This window comes from Cavia porcellus, unplaced genomic scaffold, assembly GCF_034190915.1.
Source record: "Cavia porcellus strain 051 isolate PalLab524CR breed Dunkin Hartley unplaced genomic scaffold, mCavPor4.1 scaffold_3, whole genome shotgun sequence".
Taxonomy (NCBI): Eukaryota; Metazoa; Chordata; class Mammalia; order Rodentia; family Caviidae; genus Cavia; species Cavia porcellus.
The window spans coordinates 20659544-20685359 of record NW_026947486.1 but is presented as its reverse complement, the minus strand read 5'-3'; the positions used below and the strand labels follow the sequence as shown (position 1 = coordinate 20685359).

The window sequence follows — 25816 nt, the reverse complement described above, 5'->3', positions numbered from 1 at the left end:
GGGGTGGTGCCTAAGGGTCTTAGTGATGCACAGGTAGCCCATTGGTATTCATTTCTCACCACAGGTAAATTCCTAGGGGTGGGGAAGATAGAGCCCCTTGGTTTTGCCTCCAAGGCTTTACCGGCTACAGTGAACCAAGTGGGGTAGAATTCTTTCACCCTGCACTCTCACAAAATAAATCAGCTCACATTAGTGCCAAGAGCTCTACCCCCATCAGAGCCTGTATCAGGCAGAATCTGCCCTGTATCTGCAGGAGAGCTGCCACAGCCTTCTCTGTGGTGATTCCCTCTGTGCACCCCCCATTAAACTCTTTTATTATCTACTTGTCTTCTCTCGTTTAATATTCTGCACTGCTCTAGATTGAGTACAAATCACTCAGTCAGTTTACCTCCCAAAACAGCTAGACACTACAATTAGAGGATGGCCTCCCTGCTTTCAGGCAATAGCAGTGACAACCATCCTGACACAAGAAGCTAAAAAGTTCACTTTAGGACAGACAATCACAGTCTACTCACCACACCACCTAGTTAATCTAATTTTTCAAAAGATACTCCCATCTCTATTGACCACATAACAACTACAACAAGTACATCTAACTCTAATACAAGACCCCATTGTCACAGTCTCAACCAGTAACACCCTCAATCCAGCCACCCTATTGCCCACTCCTACAACAGATACAGAGATATACTTTTCCTCTACAAGACTGCACAGATGTTTTCCAATTAATTCATGCTTCTTTCCCACATATACATGATTCCCCTCTCTCTATCCTACCTCTAGGCCCTACAAAACTCCGAGTTCTCCCCAAGTCACCTAATCAGTTAAGCCCTTTCAGCTTATGTATGGTAGACCATTTGTCTTACAAAACTTGCCTTCACCTTCTAATCTTCCTCCTTGAGCTCACCACATTTTGGTTCTCTCATTTCTCCAACAATATGCAGATGTTTACTTCCCTCAACCCTCAGGGACACACACTGAATCTTCCTTTATCTCCAGGATACTTTATCTATTTTAGAATTCTTAAGTCTATAGGTTCAACTCCAACTCTGAAACCTAAAAAAAATGGACCTCACCCGGTCTACCTTGGGACTACAACTGCAGTAAAGGCTCCTCTCACAGTTTATCCAAGCCAGGATACAGGTGTTCACTACCAAACAAATCCTATTACTGAGCAACATCTTGACCTTACAGACTGGGATGAAACAGATCACTCAATCCCATTCCCTTCTACCCAGGCCCTAACAATGTCACTTCTCATCAATAAGCAACCAGAGAGACTTCACAGCACACAGATACAAATTCCCTGTGATGAATGTGAGCAATATGTATGACAAATATGTACTAATAAAAAATTAAAGTTTAAAAACTAGAAAAGAAACAGGTGAAAATAAATAAAGATAGAAAATATATCCAAATTATTGTTTAGTTGTATATTATATTAATACATTTGCATTACATCCTAATAATTACAGTATTAAAACACAGTCCTCAAATTTTACAAAAGCTACTGAAGATAATTCTGTTTTGTTTAGAGACAGAAACTCACTATGTATTTCAAGCTGGCCTTGAACTCACTATGTTGCTCAGTCTGACCTCAAACTCACTGCAGTCCTACTGCCTCAGCCTCCCAAGTGCTGTAAGTACAGCCATGTGCCACTATGCCCAGCAATTCTTGCAGTAAAGCATTACTAGACCTCTGATGAATTGTCAAAGTCTATAGGAGATCAGAATATGCCACCCAAAATATAATTGATTGTGTGGAACCAGAATATGCCATCCCAAAATATACCTCTTAAGCATAAAGACTATTTTGAGACTGCACGTGTAAGAGAAGCTCTGAAAACAATAGAAGTTGACCTTTTGCAAGATAAATTTACATCTATAGCCAAAATGTCATTTGTAAGGATGTCTTCTCTATGCAAGGAAGAGGATGACTAACTCACTAGAGACTCTTAGTGGATGCTTCTTTATTGTTTGTTTCTTGGTCACATTCCCATAAATTTCCCTCTTTGTCTTGATTTAAAGTGGTATTTAAGCCTGAACTCTAATCACCTTTTGAAGATCAGTAATTTCTCTAGCTATCTCCAATGTAAATATGAGATATACACAGTAATGAAGTTCTTGGTTTTCCTCTTCTTAACCTGTCCTTTGTATCAGTGATCCATCCCAATTAAGAACTATGAAAGGCAGAAAGTAAATTATTTTTCGTCACCCTCAAAGCCAATATTCCAAAACTCATGCTTTGGGGATCAGGTGACAGCAGTCCTTTTCTTCCCTGTAAAAGCCTTAAAACAACCGTAGTTTGAGGCGTTCCTGTTATGCTTTTTCTAAGAAAGGCAAGGCCTATACTTTTGGGGATTTCCTCAAAATTTAGGGATTTATCATAAGATCATCAGCTACCAGTATCTAAGATGATAATCTATTCCTGCAAAAGAAAAGAAATAAAGGCCTTCTCAGAACTGTCACATGCAAAATGATGGGCACTGGCATTGTAAAGATGGTTGCTTCACATCACAGGTACCTTTTCAAACCTATGATGATTTATTTGTGAAATTATTCACAATGGTAAATATAAATTAACTCAAACTTTACAAAAATACTGATGAGAAAATTTTACTGAAGATAGGTAACCATATCTTGCCTCTGTTTTTATCACAAACTAGGAAAAGCTGTAGGGAAAGACAAAGCTCTGAACTTCTGCTCAAATACTATTTGAACATTTCCAAATATATTTCATACAATTGACCTGAATCAAAAATGTTGAACAAGATTTTTGTAATGGTTTCATAGTTTTGTTCTTAGACTGAGCTTTTTCCCTTGCTAAAATACTGTATTAATCAGATTTTCATATTTGTAACTGTTAGAGTCCCCTGCAGTGGGCCCCAGTCTTCTACCAGATGTTAACAGTACACAGCAAAATGAAAGAGCAGAGACAAAATGACAGTGCAGTGGTGAACTGGATGATGAGTTGTTCACAGGAACAAAGGCCACAAGCAGGTCAGTATTTAATGATCACATTGTCATTGAGGGGATGGTGAGAAGACTGGGCTGAATGTGCTAAACATATGGCCAGGCAGGAAAGGCTTGTAAAAGAGGGAACAAAGCATTCTTGTGAAAGGGCCTTGTAGCCAATTCTGGGAAGGAATTTTCTCACAGGCCTTAGTGGAAACATTATCTCATATCTTAGCCCCACAGTCTCATGGCCTGCATTTCTGGGCTCAACTTTGGCTGCTGACAAAAAACAATTTTAGCCCAACATCACCCCCATGCTATCATGAAAATATATACACAGCCTCAACCAGACTCACTAATTAGACTGAAAGCCAGTTTAAAGAAGTCAGCCCTATATGGTTTGTGCTGCTTGCTAAAAAGCACAATCACATTTGGGCCTGGGGAAGAGTGATGTGGCATCCTCCACATGTAACCAAATACTTGAGGAAACAATCTAAAGGTTTGTTTTGGCTGAGCTTCAGAGGTTTCAGCTGGCAGGCATATGTTCCATTGCTATGCGCCTGCAGCAGAGCTGTTCACCTCATGACAACTGGAAAGTAGCGAGGGGGAAAAGAGCCAGTGAAGAAGGGGTAAGGGATAAGATATAATATCCAAGATCATGTCCTTTTTTATTTAAGGAGAAAAAGAAAAAAAAAACAGAAAAAGGGTACGAGCTAAACAGAATTTCAGAAAAAATAAACAGTAGAAAATCACTAGTTAATAATGAAAGGGTTTGGCCCAGACGGGATACTGTAGCCGGTAAAGCCAAGGAGCTCCTATCTCCCCCATCCTTAGGAATCTACCTCTGGCACCAAACAAAGACCAATGGGCTACCTGTACATCCCTAATGCCCCCCTTGGGTTCCACCCCAAGCCAAGGCTACTTATGTGCCTCACTCCACGTGTTCCATGGAGAGATCGCCGGCCCCAGGGTAGAGATGACATGCCCCAGGGGGTGGGGGTGTCTCTCCCCGCATTCCCAAAATAAAGGTCATTTATATTTCATACTTCTTATCTTTTCAGCTGCAGCCAATCCTCCCCCCACAGTTCTATCATATGGTTCCCTGACCGGGAACAGCAGGTGAGAGACTCCTGGGGCTGGTTCCCAGTTTTGAGTTCCCTGCTGGTCAGGACTGACCAGACTGCATCCTGCATTAATTCCTCACTTCTACACTCAGGAGCTGTAAGCTTGTCGTTGCTGGTTCACAAACAACACCCACCAATTTACCACAGGTGAGCAACTCCCCGGAGACAGCCAATGGGCCAGGCTCAGGCAGATTTTCTCCCCCCTCTGCGTGGGTTCATGATGCTTTCATGTCCTTTGGACAGCCCAAAATGGTTTTTCTGAGCAAACCTGTGTCTACTCTGGACCGCCCACACTGAGAGACCCTCTCAGCCCAAGCCAGGGTCTTTCTGGGCAAGCCTGTGTCCACTCTGGACCGCCCACATTGAGAGACCCTCGTGTTCTTTAGAGCTTTTTAAGTTCTCATGGCAGAGCGGTTACTCGGCCCATGTAAAGTCTACTCATAATATTGGTGACAGCCAATTATTAGGAGTTTGGAACCATATTAGCTGTTCGGTCTGCAGAAAAAAGTGATGACTTTAGGCTTGGCAGACCATGGTCCGTTGCTTCATCTGATGGTAACCACGTGCGCTAGACCCCACACCAGATTTTATCTCGGGGACCACTGCCTGTCCCCCCCAAAATATCATACCTATCTAAGGCTTATCACACTGCCAACAAGCTTACAAAACACTCTTTGTTTTGGGAATGTGCCCTTTCCCACCAGCATCCCCATCCTTTGTCTCCTCCAGGATCCCTCCCCCTCCCTATACTTAAAGAGGTAACAGCGTCTTCCCTTGCAGCCTTTTGGAGCTTTCTCAGTGTCTCCTTTCCTCCTGGCTTCCCCTCCCCTCCACCGCGCTGCCAGCGTCCCTTTGTTTTCCATGTGTGCCAACCCATACACCGTCACTGAGATAAAAAAAAATGAGACCAAACAATGTTAAGAGATACACATAAAACTGCTTTAGATTTTAAACAAGCTGCTTTAGATTTTACACAGCTTTTTGGCTTTCACGCCGTGCCCCAATTCTGTGCAGTATCTGGACTCTCACACAGTGCTCCAGGTCCATGCAGGGTCAGCTCTAATGCCATGCCCTAATTCATGCGCCCCGCAAACAGTTCCAGCTCCACATGGCAGCTCAGCTCCGCGTCCAACCCATTCCCCCGCCGCAGCGGCCCATTCACACCAGCTCATTCCCCGCCGGGGTCGAGAGTGTTGAGAGTGTTGCGAGAGTGTTGAGAGATACACACAGGCTGTTTTAGGCTGCTTTTTGGGCAGCTTTGGGCTCTCGCGCACCACGGCCCCCAGCTCCATGCATGGTGTTTCAGCTCTCATGCCACCAGGTCCACACATGCAGTTTGGCTTTAATGCCATGCCCTAATCCACGCCATGGGTTCGGCACTTAACGCCATGCCCTGGGCCACCCGCCCCGCGAGCGGCTCCTGCAAGCACACCTCCGGGAGTGGCACCCGGCTTCAAGCTGTGTCCCAGTGTCTCTCAACCCCGCTGCTGCCGCCGCCACCACTCCCACCACCCTTCGTGCCGCATGCCACCAGCTTGGTCACCAGCAGCAAGCTCCTGCCGCCACCACAGCTGCTGCAAGCCTACAAGCCCCAACCCCATGTGCCGTCACAGCTGCCTTACATGTTTCCAGGCACCATCCCAGGCCCTCCCTCCTCCGTGTGCCATCATCTTGCTGTCTTATGCATCTACAGGTGCAATCTCAGTCCACCCCTGCGTGCTGTGTCACGGCACTTACCCCGCCCACTCTTCATGTTCCACCTATGCGCTGCATGCCCCAGCCCCCAACCCCAAGCTCCAATATGCTCTCTCTACAGGTGCGCTCTGTCTGTCTCAGAGTTTCAAACTGCCTTGGACACTGCGCATTTCCCAGACAGGCTCCTCCCAAATACAAGCGCTACTTTAAACACAGACACAACACCTCGGCGACTCCGCTCAGACATGATTTTTTTTACAATTTGGCTCTGCTCAGAGATACTATTTTTTTATTATTATTACAATTCTCAAACTATTTAATCAAGGTTAGTGGCCACCTGGTAATTTTACCAGCTTTGTTTATCCATTAAAGCCTTCACTAATTTCCTGTTTTAACATTTAAAATTAAGAGATATTTATCAATGTCTTTTGCAGTGGACCACCAGTAATGTTCTCAACTTATTGCCTCTATTGTACTGTGTTGGCGCTAATCTCCTGTTTAACAACTAAAGTTATAAATTCCTTTTTGCTGGAAACCACTAGCTCTGTTCCAAGACAAGGGTTTTATTAAAAGTTTTAGTATTGTCTGACAAACAAAAAAAAGGTAATTGACTGGTAACTTGAGAGTATATAGTAAGTTATAATAACTTGACGGTATATTTGTCTTGGTTAAGACTTGAGGGTATGTAGAAAGTTATATAAGGCTTGAGAGGATGTAAGTTGTAGAAAGCTTGAGAGGATGTAAATTTTACTTGTCTTGGTCTATAGTACTGCAAACAATAGATTTAAAAACAACTAAATATGTTCAAAATTTGACAGTATTAGATCAGTTTTAATAGATTTATTCATAAGACTGGTAAACCTTTACTGCAAAATGTTTCCAATAAAGCCTTTTTTGGGCAGACTAAAGCCTTTTTTTGGGTTAATTCCATGTGGCACCCTATAAAAAAGTGATATGCCATCCAGATAAAGCCTGCTCTCTGACCTAAAATGTCAATATTAAACTCCTGCATACTTAATTCTACAGATACCTTTTACTGTAGTCCAGATCTCAAACAACAAGGCAAAACTTGACCTTCAAGCTCCACAGAGACCTTAATATGGCTTTTCATATTTTTACTTATGACACTTAAAGTTCTGAGACAGACAAACCTACACAAGGTGGAGCTACCTGCCCCCCCATGGACCATGCTCAAATACAACAGAAGACATCAGGCAAAAGAGTGCCTCATCCTGGCATTCTTTGAGACCTTACTCCAGGGCTTCTGGGCTGTCCTGGCCACCAGAGAGTGGGTGGGCCATCCTAACTTCTAGCCCTCACATGACACTGCCAGATTCATCGCTGACAAAAATTGCTGCCAAAGACTGAGAGGGGCTAAGGGCCAACAACAGCCCCCTTTGTTGGTGTCCGTCTCAGAGTCCAAGTCACACTAAAACTCTCAAAGTAAGACATTATCTATATTTGTGGACATAGAGGCCATATGTACAGAGTTCTTCCTGAGTTTTCAGGATGCTGTATTAAGTCCTCAATCTCTATGATGGGGTATTGGAGGTCAACCTATGCCATTTACAAACAGGGCCTATTTTGTATAGGTCCCAGTCCTAAATCTTAAAAGGCTTTTATTCCCTTTTACAGGCTGACAGATTTTGTCTTCTCACTTTGTTTATACTTTTTCAGGATACATAAAAATCTTTCCCACAACCAGGGAAACTGCTGATATACTTGCTGAAGTTCTGTTACAGCAAATCATTCCAAGCACTAAGATGTTAGACTGCCATTCTGGTTTCGCATCACTCAGGCCCCAGATCTAACCAACCTTTTCATACTCATCTATGCCTTAGCAAGGCCTCATGGCCACGATTCGCAGGTTGTCATGTTTTGTTATCCACTTTTGTTCCTAATTTCTTACGTTCTATTAATGATCATTTTTACAGCAAGACTCTTTAACAGTATTGCCTACAGACTCCAATGTCATGCATACCAGAGAAAAGCCTTACTGACTTACCTTTTAACTTCTATGCTTTCAGATGGGGGAGTAAACATCTCTCATATCTTCACTCCTCCTAATCCCACATTTAATTTTCAGAATTCTGCCTTACCGTGGAAATGTTTCTACCTCAACATGGTCCTGATAGAATGACATGTCTAAATCAAAGACACCTTTCCTTCTACCTCATCTGGGTAATTAAATATGATAGTGCCATGTCTCCTTATAACATCTTGTCTCTTTGTTTTTCCAGTCTAACATATGTGCATTCACCAGTGAAGTTGTCCTGGCTAAAACACCTGACACCAGTTTCTACCTGGACATCAAGTGTCATCCCGTCAACTCCCCTAGACCCCAGTACAGGGCCCTCAGCCAGCAGGAAGTAGTTAAAGAGAGAAATCATTGCCCCTTTTCATAATAATCATAAGACGGGATATGAAAGGGTTTTGGCCCAGGCTGGATACTGTAGTCAGTAAAGCCAAGGAGCTCCGATTTCCCCAAACCCTTAGGAATCTACCTCTAGTGCCAAACAAAGACTAATGGGCTACCTGTACATCTCTAATGCCCCCCTTAGGTTTCATCCCAAGCCGAGGCTACTTATGTGCCTCACTCCACGTGTTCCACAGAGAGATTGCCGGCCCCAGGGTGGAGATGCCACGCCCCAGAGGGTCGGGGGGTGTCTCTCCCCACATTCTCAAAATAAAGGTTATTTATATTTCATACTTCTTACCTTTTCAGCTGCCGCCATTCCCTCGCCACAGTTCTATCAAATAGATTACATATTGTTACCTTAGAAATAGTTGTTCAAGTTACAAAATTAAAGCATATAAAGTGGACTTTCAAACGGGGGGACTGGAAACAGTTTTGTTCAATGATCCAACAAAACACAGTAATATGGTTATCTATCTTATACCCTTAAATATATATGTAGTTATATTCTTTAGAGCACTTTCTTTTCCTTTTGTTTGTACAATGACAATTAAACATTGTGGGTTTTATTACTCCCACAGTTCCTATTACTTTTTTGAAAAGAGTAAAACCAATGTGACATAACAGAACAGAGTCAGTCAAATCAAAAGGATGGACATAATAGATAATGTAAAAACAAAATACTAGGTGATCAACAATGGTTACCATACTGCCTCTTGCTATCTTAAAAAGAATTGCCTATATCATCAGTTATGATAAAATTGAACAAAACAATAAAGAATAAAACCAAAACACTGGAGACATTACAGGACTTTAAAAGAAGATAATAGTAAACCAGAATGGGCATCATAGTCAATCTTATTGTCTTTACAGTTTTGCCTATACTTTCGAACTTGGTACTCTCAAGCAAAGCAGAATAGAGAAAAATCAGTCAAAGCAAGATGGTGAAGGCTATACAGAGTTTCAAATCAAGTTAATAGGAAATTAAAGTGGGTTACTATAATGTATCCTGCTTTTTTTATTTTTCCCTGAATTAAAAAGATAAAAATAAATATTTTTTTAAAAGGAGACTGAGATAAAAGAGTGCATAACAACAAAACAGTGCAGGTCAAAGCATAACCATTTAAGCAAAATAGTGTTTCACCACAAGATATCCTGACATAAAAGTAGTTACCATAGTGTCTCTTTCCTTGAAATCTTTGAGTATAACTTTGTATACTATAACACCAAACATATCAAGACAATGTAAAACCATTCAAGAGAATGACAGTATTACAGGGTATTTAGAACCAACTATCAGAAAATGAACAATGGTTTCTGTATAATCTCCGTGTCTATAAAAGTTTTTGCTTATATTATCACATAAAATAAAATCCAATAAGATACAACCTGTTAAGACCGATGGAGACAGAAGAATAAAAGCTTGATGGGACTTCAAAGCAAGATGATACTAAATCAGCATTAGCTATTATGATGTCTTATTTTCTCCAAAATAGCTCTTTCTGCCATCCAATATTCTCTGCCTCATTTCTGTTGAGCTCTTTTTCTGTCGTTTGTTGTCAGTTTGTCTTCTTTATTTCACTTTCTGCTCCATTCATTGTGGCCGCTCTGCTACTGTTTCTGAAGTCTTGATATTTCCCTTTTTTAAGAATATCCTGCAGTACTCTCTGTAGAGTTGAATTTGTGGTTGCAAATTCCCCTAGTTCCTCTTTATCCTGGAAGCACCTTGTTTTCCATCAATTTCTAGGGACAGTTGTGCAGGATATATCAATCTTGGCTGGAGGTTGTTATCTTTCAAACCTTGAATTATTTCCCCCCACGCTCTTTGTGATTTGATAATTTGTGCCAAGAAGTCTGCTGTAATTCTGATGGGTGTTCCCTTGTAAGTAATCTGTTTCTTATTTCTGACAGCTTTCAGTATTCTGTTCTTAAGTTGGACTTCTGGAATTCTGATTATTATATGCCTGGGTGTAGCTCTGTTTGGGTTGTAGGTAGCTGGGGTCCTGTATGCCTCATACATCTGAGTATCTTTACCTTTTGCTAAATTAGGGAAATTCTCCTGGATTATTTCTGTGAATAGCTTTTGTAGTTCATTTGTTTGTTTCCCTACTTCTTCTTTTATGTTCCTAATTCCTAAGTTATAGACCCTCTTATCATCTTCTAGCCTTTGTATTACTGCTGTTTGTTTTTTTATTTTTAAGAAGTTTTTCATTTCATGCTACCACATTACAAATCTGCCCTCCAGTTCAGATAATCTATCCTTAGTTTCTTTCAAGCTGTTATGCCAGCTTTCAATAGAGTTTTTAGTTTCCTGGTAATCTCTTTGAACCTGCTTCATGTATTCTATGTTTTCTCTATTTTCTCTATCAAATAATTCTCCCCTTTTGTTCTGTTCTTCCATTCCACCATCTGTTTTTTCTTGGGTGGTGCTTAGCATTTCTCTAACTATTCTACTTATATCTTGCTTTATTTCGTTAAATACTTCATTTTTAAATTCGCCTATGATGCTCTGGATATATCGCTTTATGCCTATTGGTGCCATGTCTGATATTGCATGTTTTCTGTCTTCCTTTGCATTTCCCTTTCCTGGATCAGTGTTCTCAGGATTGGGGGCTGAGGACCCTTTCTTGTTGCTTCCTCTTCCCATACTTTTTGTTCCTTCCATACAAGCGAATATAAGAGGCCCAGTTTTTTTTTTCTTTGTCTGTTACAGTTTGTTTGAATTGCACCAGGTAGGTGTTCCCGCCCACAGCAGTGTACTAGGGAGACACAGACCTGGGCAGCCTCTGCTGGGCTCTCCCCTCCAGGTCAACCTACCGAAGGCTTCACTGCTAGAGTGCACCTCTAGGCACTGGGACCTGGTTTGGGCTAGCCTAATGGGTCTTATTCAGCATCGTCACACAGGCCAGGCACTCCCCACCAATCCTGCTTGAGAGGGGAATATGCCACTAATGTCACTGCAGCACCCTGTTCGGGTGAGTCTGCCCAGTCCCAGTATGTCCTTTGCTGGAGCCTCCTACTCTATGAAAGGGTCCCCATTCCGTTCACTCACCACAAGTTGATATAGGGCTCCCTGCTAGTCCTGCTCTCAGAGCTTTTGCACGTCTCTCTCTCTGCCCTGCAGATTTGGATGCAGCAGTGGCAGCAGGAAATTCAAACCGTGGCTTCCAGTGGCACGGGTTCTAGCTTCTGTGCTGAGATTTTATCTGTTCCTGTTATAGCACCAGGATTGGATTTCCAGTTGGTTTCTCTTAGCTTGGTTCATTCCTGGGTCAGCAGGGTGTATCTCCCCTTGCTTGGGACTCCTTGTACCGCACCATTCCTGGATTTTAAGCGGGGTATCTCAGAGAGCCTCCATAGCTGCTGCTATCTATCTGCCGTGTTCTTCCGGAAGTCCAAGATCATATCTTTATGACACACTCCCTTTCACCAGGTCCTGCCTCCTAAGTTTCAATTACATCTCAACAATACCATCAAACTGTGATCTCATGAACAGAGTAATCTATTGATACAGTGAGAGCCTTCATGATCAACCGCCTTCTGAGATCCTCATCTCTAAACACATGATATTTAGGGAACATTTTAGGTCTGAAAGGCTAATAGTGAATCACTGGAAGGGATACATAGATTTTGGGTTTTCTCACCTGGAAAGTATATTCATTACTCTCTAGTGATAGAAAACCTTCCTTTACAGGTAAAATACTTAAGAAACTGTAAGATACTCTCATTAAAAAGAAAAACCCTTTTAAAGATTGACTCACTAAGCTCTGGCAAAATAGAATGGGCAAATGACCTTTTAAAAATCAAAATCCTTCTAGTTTCTAGGATAATTTAATGTCTCCAATTTAAAATATGATCATTAGCTAAAAGGGCAATGTGACCAACATCTCAAAATCATCACGAGTCTTCCCTAGATGCAGTAATTCCAGGAAGACTCATGAGACTGTGGCACATATCCTCTAGCAGACTCTACCTTGTTAACACTTTAAGCATGTCAAATATTGTCCAGAACTATGTCATATGCCCAAAAAGTGCAAAATGCATTTTCAAAGGGACTATTACTACATGATTTTTAGTCAGGAGATAAGTTCCTGAAGTGAGACCAATGAGATTCCTCCTTAGAAAGGCACTGGAGAGAACCAATTCCAAAACTCTGCCAGGGTTGGGGATTTAGCTCAGTGGCGTAAGTGCCTGCCTGACAAGTGCAAGGTCATGAGTTCAATCCCCAGCACCAAAAAAAAAAAACAAAACAAAAACCAAAAAAAAAAAAAACTCAAGAATATCTGCCAGTGAGATCTCAGACGGCAGACTAATATCTACAATATATAAAGAACTTAAGGGTCAGGAACACAGCTCAGGAGCAAAACACCTGCCTGGCAAGCACAAGGTCCTGAGTTTGATTTCTGATACCAAAAAAAGAACTTACATTAGAACCCCTCTAAAAATAAAAGATCCAGTCAAAATGGACAACTGGACATCAGCGTGCAAACCCAGTCTGGGAAGCAGCACCATGCACAGAGCCCTGCCTGACTGAAACAGCCAGATCCTAGCTTCTCCCTTGAGTCAGTGCCACTCTCAGACGAGAGGTAGAGAGAAGAAAGGATGCGTCAGTGAGCAAACTCAGTGTGAGAAGCAGTGCCATGTGCAGACCCCTGCTGGACTACATCTGGACCCCAGCCCCTTCCAGAGCACAGGCTAGCAAAAAAGAACAACCATCCCACACCACCACTCCACCACCACCACTGTAAGCAACCAGATTAGCAGGAGAAACACAGGGTGTGATGATAGCCATGGAGGTAAAACGCAATTGGATGTCTGTGGAGCTTTGATATTTCACTAATATTGCAGGTCTAGGGCCAGTGCTCTGATCCTAGAGAATAGTGGTACACAGTGTGACATCTAGGGGGGATCTCCTTCTGAGGGTTGCAGCTATTTTTCATTCCCTATGGTCTTATTTTGGAAGTTCTATATTGTTTCCACAGTTTTGTTGGGTTGGGTTTTATCTCTTTTGTTTTGTTTGATTATGTGAAACCCAACGGTAGGAGTAGCTATTTCAAAAATAACAAAATATATTATGGTGGCAATTTTGGATTTGCTATTGGCTTGTTTTGAAGTCTTTTATTGCATTCATTGTTTTATTTTTATTGTTTCTATTCTATTTTGTTCTGTCTGATTTTTACTATGTCTGAAGTTGTCTGCAGCTATTTTGAAGACATCAAAGTGCATTATGGTAACTATTTTTGATTTCATACTGTTTTTAGGCTCTATCTCTTACACCGATTGGTTTTGATTGGTTTTATTCTGTTTTATCCTCTTTAAATTAAAATTTTTAAAAATACAAAAAAGGGCAACTGAAATGAGTAGACACTTCTCACAATAAGTACAAATGGACAATAGATATATACAAAAATATTCATCATTGCTGGCCATTAGACAAATACAAATTAAAACAACACTGAAATTCCATCTCACCCCACAAAGAATCACTAACATCAGGAACTGAACCAACAACAATTGTTGATGAGTCTGCAAGGAAAACAGAATGCTTCCACATGCTTGGTGTGATTATAAACTAATAAAACCACTATGGAAATCAATATGATTCCCATATTGATATATGGGAGTATCATATATCCCAATACAGATTATTCAAGAAACTAAAACTAGAAATCTCATTCAGCTCAGTAATTCCATTTCTAGGCATCTTCCCAAGAGTTAAAGACATCATACCACAGTGATGCATGCGTATCTATGTTTACAGCAGCACAATTCATGATAGCTAAATCTTGGAAGTGCCCTATAAATTCATCAATAGATGAATGAGTAAAGAACATGTGGTATTTATCTCTGCCATAAAAAGGATAAATTTTAGTCATTTTTAAGAAAATGAGTGCACCTCAAAAGCATATTTTTTGTGGTACAGGTGATTGAAATGAGGGCCTTGTACTCAAGAGTATTGTAAACCCAAAACTCAAGTTCAGTCATTCAAGTATTGTAATCCTCTTTCTAGACTTCTTCTCAATCCAAAAAGTTATATCTGTAATCCCATTGAGACATTATTGGAATTCCAGCCGGTCAATTCCAATCTACCACCACCAACACAACCTACAGCAAGAGTAAAGACACCAAGATATTTTCCAAGTTAAGGGCAGCCAAGGGGACCCAAGTCCATTTCCTGTGAGGACATGTGGACAAAGGCCCTGATCCTAGGCCTCTCCCAGCATTTACTATCTTGTGAAAAGGGTGGGGGGCACTCAGGGATGAGTGATAGTCAGGATGTGGGGGATTACTGAGTAACTTGAGCTGGCTGGCCAAGTGCAAGGATGGCATCTCTGTAATTTGCAGAAATAAAGACATGCAGAAGGATCAACTTACATAATCTGATTAAGGTAGCAGGGGAATTGTTTTGGAGGGCTATTGCTTCAGTTTTTGAAGTGCAAACACTTGTGTCCTGGGGAGTCATAGCCTCTTATCTTGAGGCTCCTTCCCAGTTGACACTCCCGGAGCTATCTGCTCTGTGTCTCTCCAGCCCAATCCTGTAATGTGGAGAGCACCATGAATTGACATTCCTTGAGCTATTTGCTCTGTGTCTTGCCAACTCAATCCTATAATGTGGAGAGCACCATGCAAGGAAACAGGAAACAGGACTTGTCTGATGGCCAGACTTTGTACATTAACACCTCAGCTAGCCTTATTTACAATGCTTAGAGCCAATTGAAGACAGAAGGAAATACCCTAGCCAGACTTTCACATATCAGTATAAGGAAATGAGTGCCCAAGTAATCAAAGTCACAGCAATTGTTTTGGATCCAAAGGGAGTCACTGAAGTTGTCTTTTACATCTGTGATGGCTGCACATTAGCACCTGGCCTAGCCTTGTTTGCAACACTGAGTTACTTGAAGAGAGGGAAATACCCTAGCCATCTTTTTACATATCAGTATAAGGAAATGAGTCTCAAAATATTCAAAGTCACAGTAATTGTTCTGGATTCAAAGGGAGACACTGAAGTTGTCTCCCACAAAGAGACATAATATTAAATATAATATTAAATGAAATAAATCCAACACACAAGTATATATATGTATGTATATATATATGATATATATATATATATATATATAATCTTCTCTTATATGAGAAACCCCAAGTATAAATTTCAAAACAAAATAAAAGATAAACAATAGGAAATGGAGAAATATATTCTTTGCAAATAGCGAATTTACAGAGAGTGAGAAAGAAGGAGGGAAAGGAAGTTGAATATAAATAATTAACATATGTTAAACAGATGCACCTACTCCCTCACATGAATGTAAACCTATGTACTGCAGACATAAAATAATAAAAAGCAAAGCATAGATTCTGCTAAATGTGCTTCAATTCTTATTGTTTTAAAGTCAAAAAATCTTTAAATCTAATCATCATAAGTTGGGGATCATCTGTATATGATTTGTTTAACCCTATCCAAAATGTTTTTATTCACAGACAAATTAAATTTGGACAATAGCACCTACTATACACAATATGTTCATGCCCTTCTAAAGGGGCACCCATAGATATTTTTCTATGTAATCAAATGCATTTTTCTGTGTTTGCCACATTGAAAGATGCCATATATTGTGGGTATCTTCCTTCAGCTTTTCCAAGTACTCAAAACAGAGCCTTTCAGAGTTCTCATTTTATTAATTCTTTGACCTGTTATCTTACTAGGGAGTATCCAAGATATTGTACTTCACTGATTCATGCAAGGAATTACTTTTTTATTTTATTTAAAGAAAGACTAAACAAGACAGAAAATGGGTAGAAATAATGCATACATTCAGAGAAAAAATAAACAGTAAGAAATAACTAGTTCATGTTTACATACTGTCCTCTTACAAATAGTTCTTCAAGATACAGAAGTGGAATATATAAAGTGGGAATTCAAACAGCGAGACTGCAAACTGTTCTGTTCAACTGTCCAACAAAAACTTAGTAATATGGTTGTCAATCCTATACAATTAAACATACATGCAGTTATCCACATCTTCAATTATCCTGGATTGAAAAAACACAAGCAGGCTAATATCACTCTGAACAAAGACTAATACTATTGCTGGGTGTCACATTATGACACTCCAGGATCAGCACTGGGTACTTTAGTGTCTCTTTTTCTTCAAAGTATCTGTTCACTTCATCATGTGTCATAAGATCAGTTCTCATAAACTGTTTATAGAGTCTACAAATGCATGAGTCTTAACATGTATTTCTATCCTTTCTATATTAGAGGGAGAAACAAAACAAAGCAAGACAAAACAAAACATATTCCTATAAACACATGAAATGAAAAAGACATGTCAGACCATTGTACAAGCAGATCTACCATAGTTTCTGTGTTCTCTTGTTATCTTCAATAGAATTGGCTATATCATCGGACATCGTACAAATGAATATATCAGTATATAACAGTATTAATAAAAACACAACATTGTATACAGTATAAAAGTTCAAAAGCAGGCAGTTATCAAAGCAAATGTGTATCGTAGAGTCTTAACATCTTCATTGTAGTTGTCTATACTCTAGATTTGATACTATCAATCATATCAGTTTTGAATAAAATCTGTGGATACCAAACAGCAATTAAACAAACCAGATTTAACTAAGATCAGTCATGATAAAATAGTATAAGTCATACAGGTCTCTAGATTAAGATAATAGGAAATTAAAGGGGCTGGGGATTTAGCTCAGCGGCATAAGCACCTGCCTTGCAAGCAGGCAGTCGTGAGTTCAATCTCTGGTACCAATAAAAAGGAAAAAGACAAAAAAAAGATAATAGGAAATTAAAGATGATTACTGTGCTATATCCTGATGTTTTGGGACAGCTGTCTGTGCCCTCAAATCTAATGCAAGTAGATAACCTGGGACAGAATAAAATCTATCTAAGCAGAGTGGTGCAAGTAATGTGGGTTTTAAATCCTGATATACTATTAACAATACCTTCTGCCATATTTTTTAAGACTTTCCCTCCTCTTTCACTTCCCCAGGGTACACTGTGCAATTTTGGGTCTGACCAAGATCCTTGGTTTTAAATTGGGGGGGGGGGGACTGCTACTTACCTAAGTGGTTCCAAACCTTCTCTCTCCTGGACTTGATCTCTAATTGTATTTCTTTACCTATGGAAGCCTGTCTTTCCAACCTATCCACAAATACTGGTCTACTTGCCCCTATTACTCTTTGGTTCTCTGTCACATAGAGCATTGTTTTCTCATATTTGATTTTCAGTCCATGTACTCTTTTTCATGTTAATTATATTTCCTATAAATAGCATCTTGGTGGACCCTACCTCCTACTTAACTCCATGTGTGATGTGGTTCTTTTTTTTTAATTTAGTGTATCAAGGCCATCTATATTAGTGATTATAACCAACATTCTATTCCTCATTTATGTTATGCTCTTCTTTTGCCATCATTTGTCTGCTTGTCTTCTTCATTCTGTTTTCTGCTCCATTCATTGAGGCCTCTCTGCCGCTATTCCTGGAATCCTAGTACTTTTCCCTCTCTCCAGAATGTTCTGTAGTATTCTCTGTAGAGTTGGATTGGTGGTTGTAAATTTCCCAAGTTCTTCTTTGTCTTGGAAGCATATTGTTTCTCCATTAATTTCTAAAAACAGTTTAGTAGGATATATCAGTCTGGGCTGGAGGTTATTTTCTTTCAGGGCTTGGAATGTTTCACTCCAGGCTCTTCTTGACTTGATGGTTTGTGTCAAGAAGTCTGCCATTATTCTGATGGGCCTTCCTTTATAGGTTGTCTGTTTCTTGTCTCTAACAGCTTTTAATATTCTGTTCTTATTTTGAATTTCTGGGATCTTGATTATTATATGCCTGGGTATAGTTCTGTTTTGGTTTTAGGTGGTTGGAGTTCTGTATGCCTCATACATCTGAATATCATTTCCTTTTCCTATGTTTGGGAAATTTTCCTTAATTATTTCTGTGAATAGCTTTTATAGTTCCTTTGTTTGTACCCTGCTTCTTCACTCACATTCTTTATTCTCAAGTTATAGATCCTCTTGTCATCTTCTAGCCTTTGATTGTTACTGCTTGTTTCCTTGCTATTTTTTAAAAGTTTTTCCTTTCATAATCCCACATTGCAAAACTATCCTCCAGTTTGGATAATCTATCCTTAGTTTCTTTAAAGGAGATTTGCCATCTTTCCATAGAATTTTTAATTTCCTGGTAATCTCTTTGAATCTGCTTCATGTATTCTATATTTTCCTTATATTCTTCATCAAATGGTTCTCTACTTTGTGTGAGTTCCTCCCTTCTTCCATCTGTGTCTTCTTGAGGGGTACTTAGCATCTCTTTTATTAATCTTCTTATATCTTGCTTTACTTGGCTAAATACTTCACTTTTGAACTCCTTTATGAGGTCCTGAAGATATGTCTTGATGTCCACTGGTGCTGTCTGATACTGCATGTTTGCTGTTCTCATTCTCCTTTGTATTTACCTGTCCTGGGTCAATGTTCTCAGGGTTGGGACCTGGGGAATTTTGTTGCTGCTTCCTCTTCCCATCTTTTCTGTTTATTCCAGGAGGCCTCAGTTTCTTTCTTTGTTGTTTAAAATTCTTCTGAAGCATGCTGGCTAGGTGACCCTTCCCACTGCCATGTGCTAGTGAGTTGCAAACAGGGGCAGCATATGCTGGCCCCTCCCCTCCGGATCAGTCAAGCTGCTTAGGCCTTCACTTTATTAGTGTACCCCACCTCCTCTCCAGGTCAGTCTAACTTCTGAGGCTTTACTACATTAGTGTGCTCTGCCGCCACAGGGAACTGATTTTGGATAACCTATTGGGTCTCAGCCAGGTCGTGTCACCCAGGCCAATCCTGTTCAGGAAGGGAACAATTGACTGAAGTTACTGCTGCCCCTTGTACTTGCCAGTCCTGCCTGGTCCCAGAATGTCATCTGCCAGAGGCCCCCTTTCTGTGGAATGGCTCCACTCCCATCACTCACCACAGGTTGATGCAGGCTCCCCTCCAGCTCAGCTCTCAGTTCAGCTGGCCGACCCCTGACTTCAGTGTGACTGCACCTCCAGTGAGTCAAAGCAGCAGGACCTCTGATGGCTCAGCAAGTTGCCCGCTGCAGTGGGAGCATTGAACCTTTAGCTGTTCCAATAATAGCACCAGGACTGTATGTTTGATTGGTTTTTCTCACCTTAGTTTCTTCTTGGGATGAGAAAATTCATCTCCCTCACTTCGGGGCTCCCCGTGCTGTATTATGTTGAATTCTAAGTTGACTAGATAGGGAGCCTCTGTAGTCAGCTGTTATCTATCTGCCATCTTTGCTCCAAGCACATGCAAGGATTTATACTCTAGTAGGAATTCCTGAACTAGACCACAGTGTCAAAAATTTATTTCAAACTTTGGGTCAAATGCAAATGAAATACTTCAAATATTATAAGCACAAAAGATAAGCATAAATCAACTAGATAGAAATTATATTTGTTCCTCAACCACAGTGGAGTCTGGGCAATGTGTACACATCACTTATACCTGAGTAAATCCCTCAGGAGAAGTAAGACAATCAATCAGTCTATTCATTAAAAAACCACTTGCTTAATTAAGATTAACCAAACTAACCCTCATGATTTCCTCTACTAGTTGAGCTCAGGCAAACTAAGGAATTGGACATGAGGTTGGTTCCAATATTTCTTTTTTAAATAATTTTTATTGGTACATGCTTGTAATACATGCTAACATTCATCTTGGGGACTAATTATACATATTTATCATATGTTAATTATTTTTATTCCATTTCCTTTCAAGTCTCTCTCCCTTTTGTCTATAGGTCCCCTTCATATCTATCACCCTATTTCCTATAGTCTATCTTTTATTGTATTTTTTAAATTATTTATACTTGGAGTTTCACAGGAAGAGAAACCATCTATAATGGTTGATACATTGTGTCAATTGAGAAGTTTAGAAGTACAACTAAGCAACTCAACAGGGGACCAACATCCTTATTTTGTAAAGTCCTTATCCTTGCAAGAGGGTAGCATGGGGATAGTGAGAGTGCTACATCCGTGGGGGTTAAGGGTAGCCTGCATACAACTTAAAGGAGGAAAAGAGGCTTGTTCTCCCCATTTGCTCTTGTCACATTTGCTTTCTTCTGCCATCTTGAAGTGTTGCCACTGTGCCATGCCACCCTGCTCTAGAGTCAGATGATTATTTATTGTGACCCAAATAATGAATATCATAAACCAAGTATTATTATTCCTTTTTTAATATACCTCACAATTCAGAAAATTGTATTTGTAATCCCACTGAGAAGTTACTGGAATCCTGGCAAGTTAATTCCAATCTACCACCTCCAGTGCAACCCACAGTGAGAGTAAAGAGACCAAGACCTAGTCCAAGTTAAGGGCAGTCAAGGGGGCCTAAATCCAATCCAAGTGAGGATGAGCAGACAAAGGCACTGATCCTAGACATCTCCCAGAATTTATTATGTTATCTAGAAGTGAGTGGCTTGAGAATGAGTGACAGAAAGGATGGTGGAAATTATGTGAGTAACTTGTGCTGGCTAGCCAGGTAGGGCAAAAAGCATCTCTACAAAACACAGGGAGAATGACATGCAGAAGGATCAATCTGCATAATTCAATTAAGGTAGTTTTTGAATTGCATTTAGAGGCTGTTGCTTCAGTTTCTGATATGCAAATTTCATGCCCTGGGAACTCATAGCCTCTTTGTCCTGAGGCTCAGTACCCAGTTGTCAGTCCTGGAGTTAACCAGATCTGCCATCCCGCTGTTCTTGGATATTTTACAAACAGCACTAAGTGAGGAAACAGGACACTGTCAGAATGTCCCCAAAGTTTACTTATCAGTATTTCATCTGGCCTTATTTGCATTGCTTAGAACCAATTGAACAGAGAAGAGAATAGCATACCTTGCTCTGTATATATCAGTATATGGAAATAAGACTGATGTTGCAGCAATTATTCTGTATTCAAGAGGAGTCACTCAAATTGTCCCGTACAATTATAGACTAAAACTTCCACAAACTGTGAGATATATAACCTTTCCTTCCTTAATTTTTGGTGTCAGGAAATTTGTTCCAGCAATTAGAGAATAGTAACTGAGACACCATACAATATTTAAGCTCGTGTGTTGGATATTCACTTAACATTATGGTCTGAAGGTACATCCATTTTCCTAAAAATTATTCAAATGTATCCTTCTTTATGGCAGAGTAGTACTCCATTGTATATTAATACCACATTTTCTCTACGTATTCATCTATTGATCGACATATAGGCTGCTTCCAAGATTTAGCTATTGTGAATTGTGCTGCTATAAATATGGGTTTGCATACATTACTATGATATGTCTCCAGTTCTTTGGGGAAGATATTGAAAAGGGGAATAGCTGGATTGAATGAAATTTCTAATTTTAGTTTCTTGAAGAATTTCCATATTGATTTTCACAGTGATTTTACTAGTTTATATTCCCATCAACCATGTAGAAACATTCTGTTTTCCTTGCAGCCTTGACAGCATTTGTCATTATTTGTGATGATTGTCCTTAGATTCAGTGTCTTCCACTATTTCACATTCAGCTGCATGTGTGTTGCTGCACACCCATGATCTCAGGGCAACAGGTAACTCATGATCAGAGTCAAAAGGAAGCTGAAGCCTTCATAGTCCATCTGGCTTGCTTGTTGAATGACAGAGAGGTAGTCGTTAAAATTTTCGGGGAAGAGAACTGTTACAGAACTAGCACTGCAATGACAGAGGAGCTAACTAAAGACAGTGACAGCCACAGAAAAGAGACAGCTTGCCACACTACTTTCAGAGTTAAATATGTAAGATCTTCTGTGGAATCCACAAACAACAAAACATCTTCTTTGAGAGCCTAGTTTGCTATACAAGGGTGAAATATCTCTCTCAGCCCTTCACTGGTCACAAATTCACTCAACAAGAGGAAAGTAAAATTTACCATTTGCAGACATGACTATGGATTTCCTTCCCACCTCCTTCATCTTTCCCCTATAAATCAATCCTTTGCTACATAAAATCAGTATAATATTAGTTTTTAATTCAAGTAATTTAGCATAGTAATATGACTTTGAGTTATTCTTTGGCATGCCTTAGTTAACTTCTGTTAGCCACAGTTTCCTCATTTCATAGAGGAATGTGAAAATCACACTGTATTAGTCCATGTTCTGTTTATATTACAAATATTGGAGGCTGGGTAGTGCATAAATAAAAGATATTAATTTAGTTCACAGTTTGTGAGGCTGAAATCTCAAGATCAGGCAACATCATTGGTTCAGCCTCTGGTGAAGGCCTTGTGGTAGGCAGCATCACTAAGGCAGGAGCTTGTGCAAAGAAGTCCACATAGTGAGACAGGAAGCCAGGGAGATTTAGAGAGAAGGCTTACTCCTTCAAAAGAAGAACTAACTTTCTTTGAGAGACGAGACCTTCTGAAGTTGTTACCCCATGACCTAACTAGCTCACACTGTGCTCTTAAACCTCTTAAGATTTCCACCAACTGCCACACCATTGCATTGGGGGCCAAGCTTCCAGAACCTGACACTTTAGGGGGCAAACCACATCCAAGTCATAGCACACTCCTAAGAGGGCTAAGTGAAGTCATGAATGTGACAGAACCCAGCACTGGATCAGGCACATATAGTGATATTTCAGTTCACACACTTAATTCTTTCCATGATTCTGGTCGCAAACTGAATTGGAGGAAAAGCAAATCAAATTTCTCCATTAGGCCAACACTGAACCTAATCATTGAATTTGATTTGGTTCTCATCCAATTTGGCTTGCAACGAGAATTGTAGAAAGAAGTCTGTTAACCAAGGTGCCACTGTATACAGAGAAGATGCTTTCTCAGATGAAGTTCGTAAGGAAGGTGTTCCATCAGACCATTAATTAGCATATAGGCACTTAGTGGAATGCTTAATGCAATTCTAATCAGTCGTTAACCATGGTATGTGTCAAGCTTCTTGCTCTGGGAAAGATACAAAAGGAAAAGAGATATCCTCCCTTAAGGAAATCGAATATGAGTTGGTAGACATAATGCATACATGAACTTCAAGAGCACAGCTATGGGGGAGCTTAACAAGTTGGATATACCACAGAAGGGTAAAAGAATGTAGACATACTTAATTCAACTTGCAAAAGGTGAAGAAGAGTGGATTCAGACCTATCAGATAATCGAACCCTTCATTTTAGTTCCCTTTTGCTGCTCTGACAGAGCTGCTTAGCATACACTGTGGGAAATTACCCAAGAGGAAAATTTTCAGTTACATCAATTCTCCGTGCATCAGTTTCCTCCCCTGTAAAATAGAATTTGCAATACCTATCTCAAAAAGTTGTATGCTTTAAAGGAATAATGAATGGAAAGCATTTAGTGCAGTGCCAATACAAAGCATGAATATACAGTACAGAAGTGTACTTATGATTCTAGCTGTTACCTATTGGTCATGTTTTGTTTCTATCCACTCATAACCTGTCTTGCAACCATACTTTAAAACACCACTCTGCTCCCAGTTTCATAAACATTCCTTGCTATTTCTAATGTCTGCCATTATTTATGCTAAATGTACCCTAATTCCACTCAGCCCCAGCAGACACTCTCAGAACGCACTGACCTATCAGAGAAGTTCTCAGGTTTCAAGGTCCAAGCCAAATCTGCAAAGTACCCTCAGATTCATTTGCCCCCCACTCAATTGCATTTGCAGATTTTACTTTACATAGGACTCTTCACAAATGACATCAGATTATCATTGCCTTTGAAAACAAAAGCTTCTAATTGATTTGAGACAAGTGAACTGCTTTATTAGCTTTTGAATTCCCTAGCCCCAGCCAAAGCAAACCACATTATAAGCTAGTTTAACCTCAAATGCCAAGGATTTTTCTTCTCTGCTGTTTGTTCATTTCGTGGTGCTGAAGATGGATCCCAGGGTTTTATGCATGCTAGGCAAGAGCTTTACTACTAAGCTACCACTACCAGCTCCATAAATTCTGTATTTATATTCTCCAAGATAAGAATCAGTTAGTAACCCCTTCTTTTAGAACTCACTGGCACAATTTCATGGCAATGAGGTAGGCCATAAAAGGAACCAATCTAGGAATCAGCATCAATAATCCGAAATTTTATGCAACCTTACAGTATTTTGAACAATACACAAGTTTTGGTGATTGAAACCCCTTAATGATGGTAATTTATGATTCCTGGATTATATGTGTGTCAGTGTGTGTGCATATACATGCGCATGTTTGAGAAGGAATTAAAGATATGCCATCTCAAACATAGGCTATATTGCTGATTACAAATGGAAATCACTTGATATCTGTAACTATAAATATGACCATTTGGAGCTGAGCATAATGGCACACACATGTGATCCCAGCATTCAGGAGGTTGAGGCAGAAGAATCACTGTGAGTTCAAGATCAGCCTAAACTACATAGAATCTGTCTCAAAAAAAGAGAGAAAGAAAGAAAAAAGACAAAACTTTTTAAATGGTCATTTGGCCTGTCTTTTGCAACATACAGCAAGCCATAACAATTCTTTCAGGAAGGGTGTTCTTCCCCTACTAATATGAGAAAATAGCTTTAATCACCAGGGACTTATAATTGGGGCTGTAATCCTGAATAAATAAATTGGGATAACCTTTATCTTTCACTAGCTTTTATACCTTCCCCCACATATCTCAGAGACATCCCCAAAATTTACTACCCAGTGTCTTAGTTACTTTTTACTTGTTGCTGAGACAAAATACCTGAAGCCCAAAGTTAGGAAAGGTAAGGTTTATTTCTTACAATTTTTGGAGGTTTCAATCCACACTCAGTTGGCTCCAAGGCAGGCGGGCATGGCTGGACCGCAGTTCATGGCAGCTGCCAACAGCAAGTAGGAACCAGCAAAGAGCAAGACACACCTTCTTTCTGGATTACATCAGATCCTGGCTCCACCCCTATGTGGTGGAGCACTGACATCATCAATCCAAGCACTAGACAATGAACCAATCACAAATGCACAATGCAAACTTACCAGGCCTTGGGGCCCACAGACATAAACCATGACATTCCACCCCTGGCCCCCAGGACTCATGTATATCCTTTATACAAAAGACATTTAGTCCACCTCCAGTAGTTGCCAAGGTCCTAACAGTTTTAGTATTGCTGAATAGTCCAAGTCTCAAGTCTCCTCCAAGATCTATGGCAAACTCTTAACTGTAACCCCTGTACAAATGAAACAACATTAAACATTTCTGAAATGAAAAGGCACAAGATAAACATTACCATTCCAAAAGTTACAAACAGGGGAATATAAAGCATTAGAAACAAAGCAAGTCCAACATCCAGCAGGACAAACATTAAGTCCTAGAGTTCCATGCTCAGCATCTGAAGCAAACTGGTTGCAAGCTCCAAAAGGCTTGGGTGATTCCACCCCCATAGCACTTCTGGCAATTTCAACTCCTGCAGATTTTCTCTTAAGTCTTCTCTGCTTTTTGCAGATTCCCTTGGATTATCCACATTCCTGGCTTTTCCAAACTTCTGGGGTCTCCACTGCACCTTGGGATTCACCTTAACATCTTCACAAATTTCCCTCTCAGGGGCACACTGCTTAGCCTCCCAGGCCCTTTGCAA

The 25816-nt window shown here is 40.1% G+C and overlaps 1 protein-coding gene across 1 annotated transcript in view; it reads right to left on the bottom strand.

Moving 5' to 3' along the window:
• LOC134475427 (endogenous retrovirus group K member 5 Gag polyprotein-like) overlaps nt 1–4031 on the bottom strand; it is a 134302-nt gene extending 130271 nt beyond the window's left edge. The window contains exon 1 of the mRNA XM_063245845.1: nt 4002–4031. The gene's annotated coding sequence lies outside the window, so the exon portion shown is untranslated. The remainder of the gene's footprint in view (nt 1–4001) is intronic.
• Nucleotides 4032–25816: the final 21785 nt, after the last annotated feature.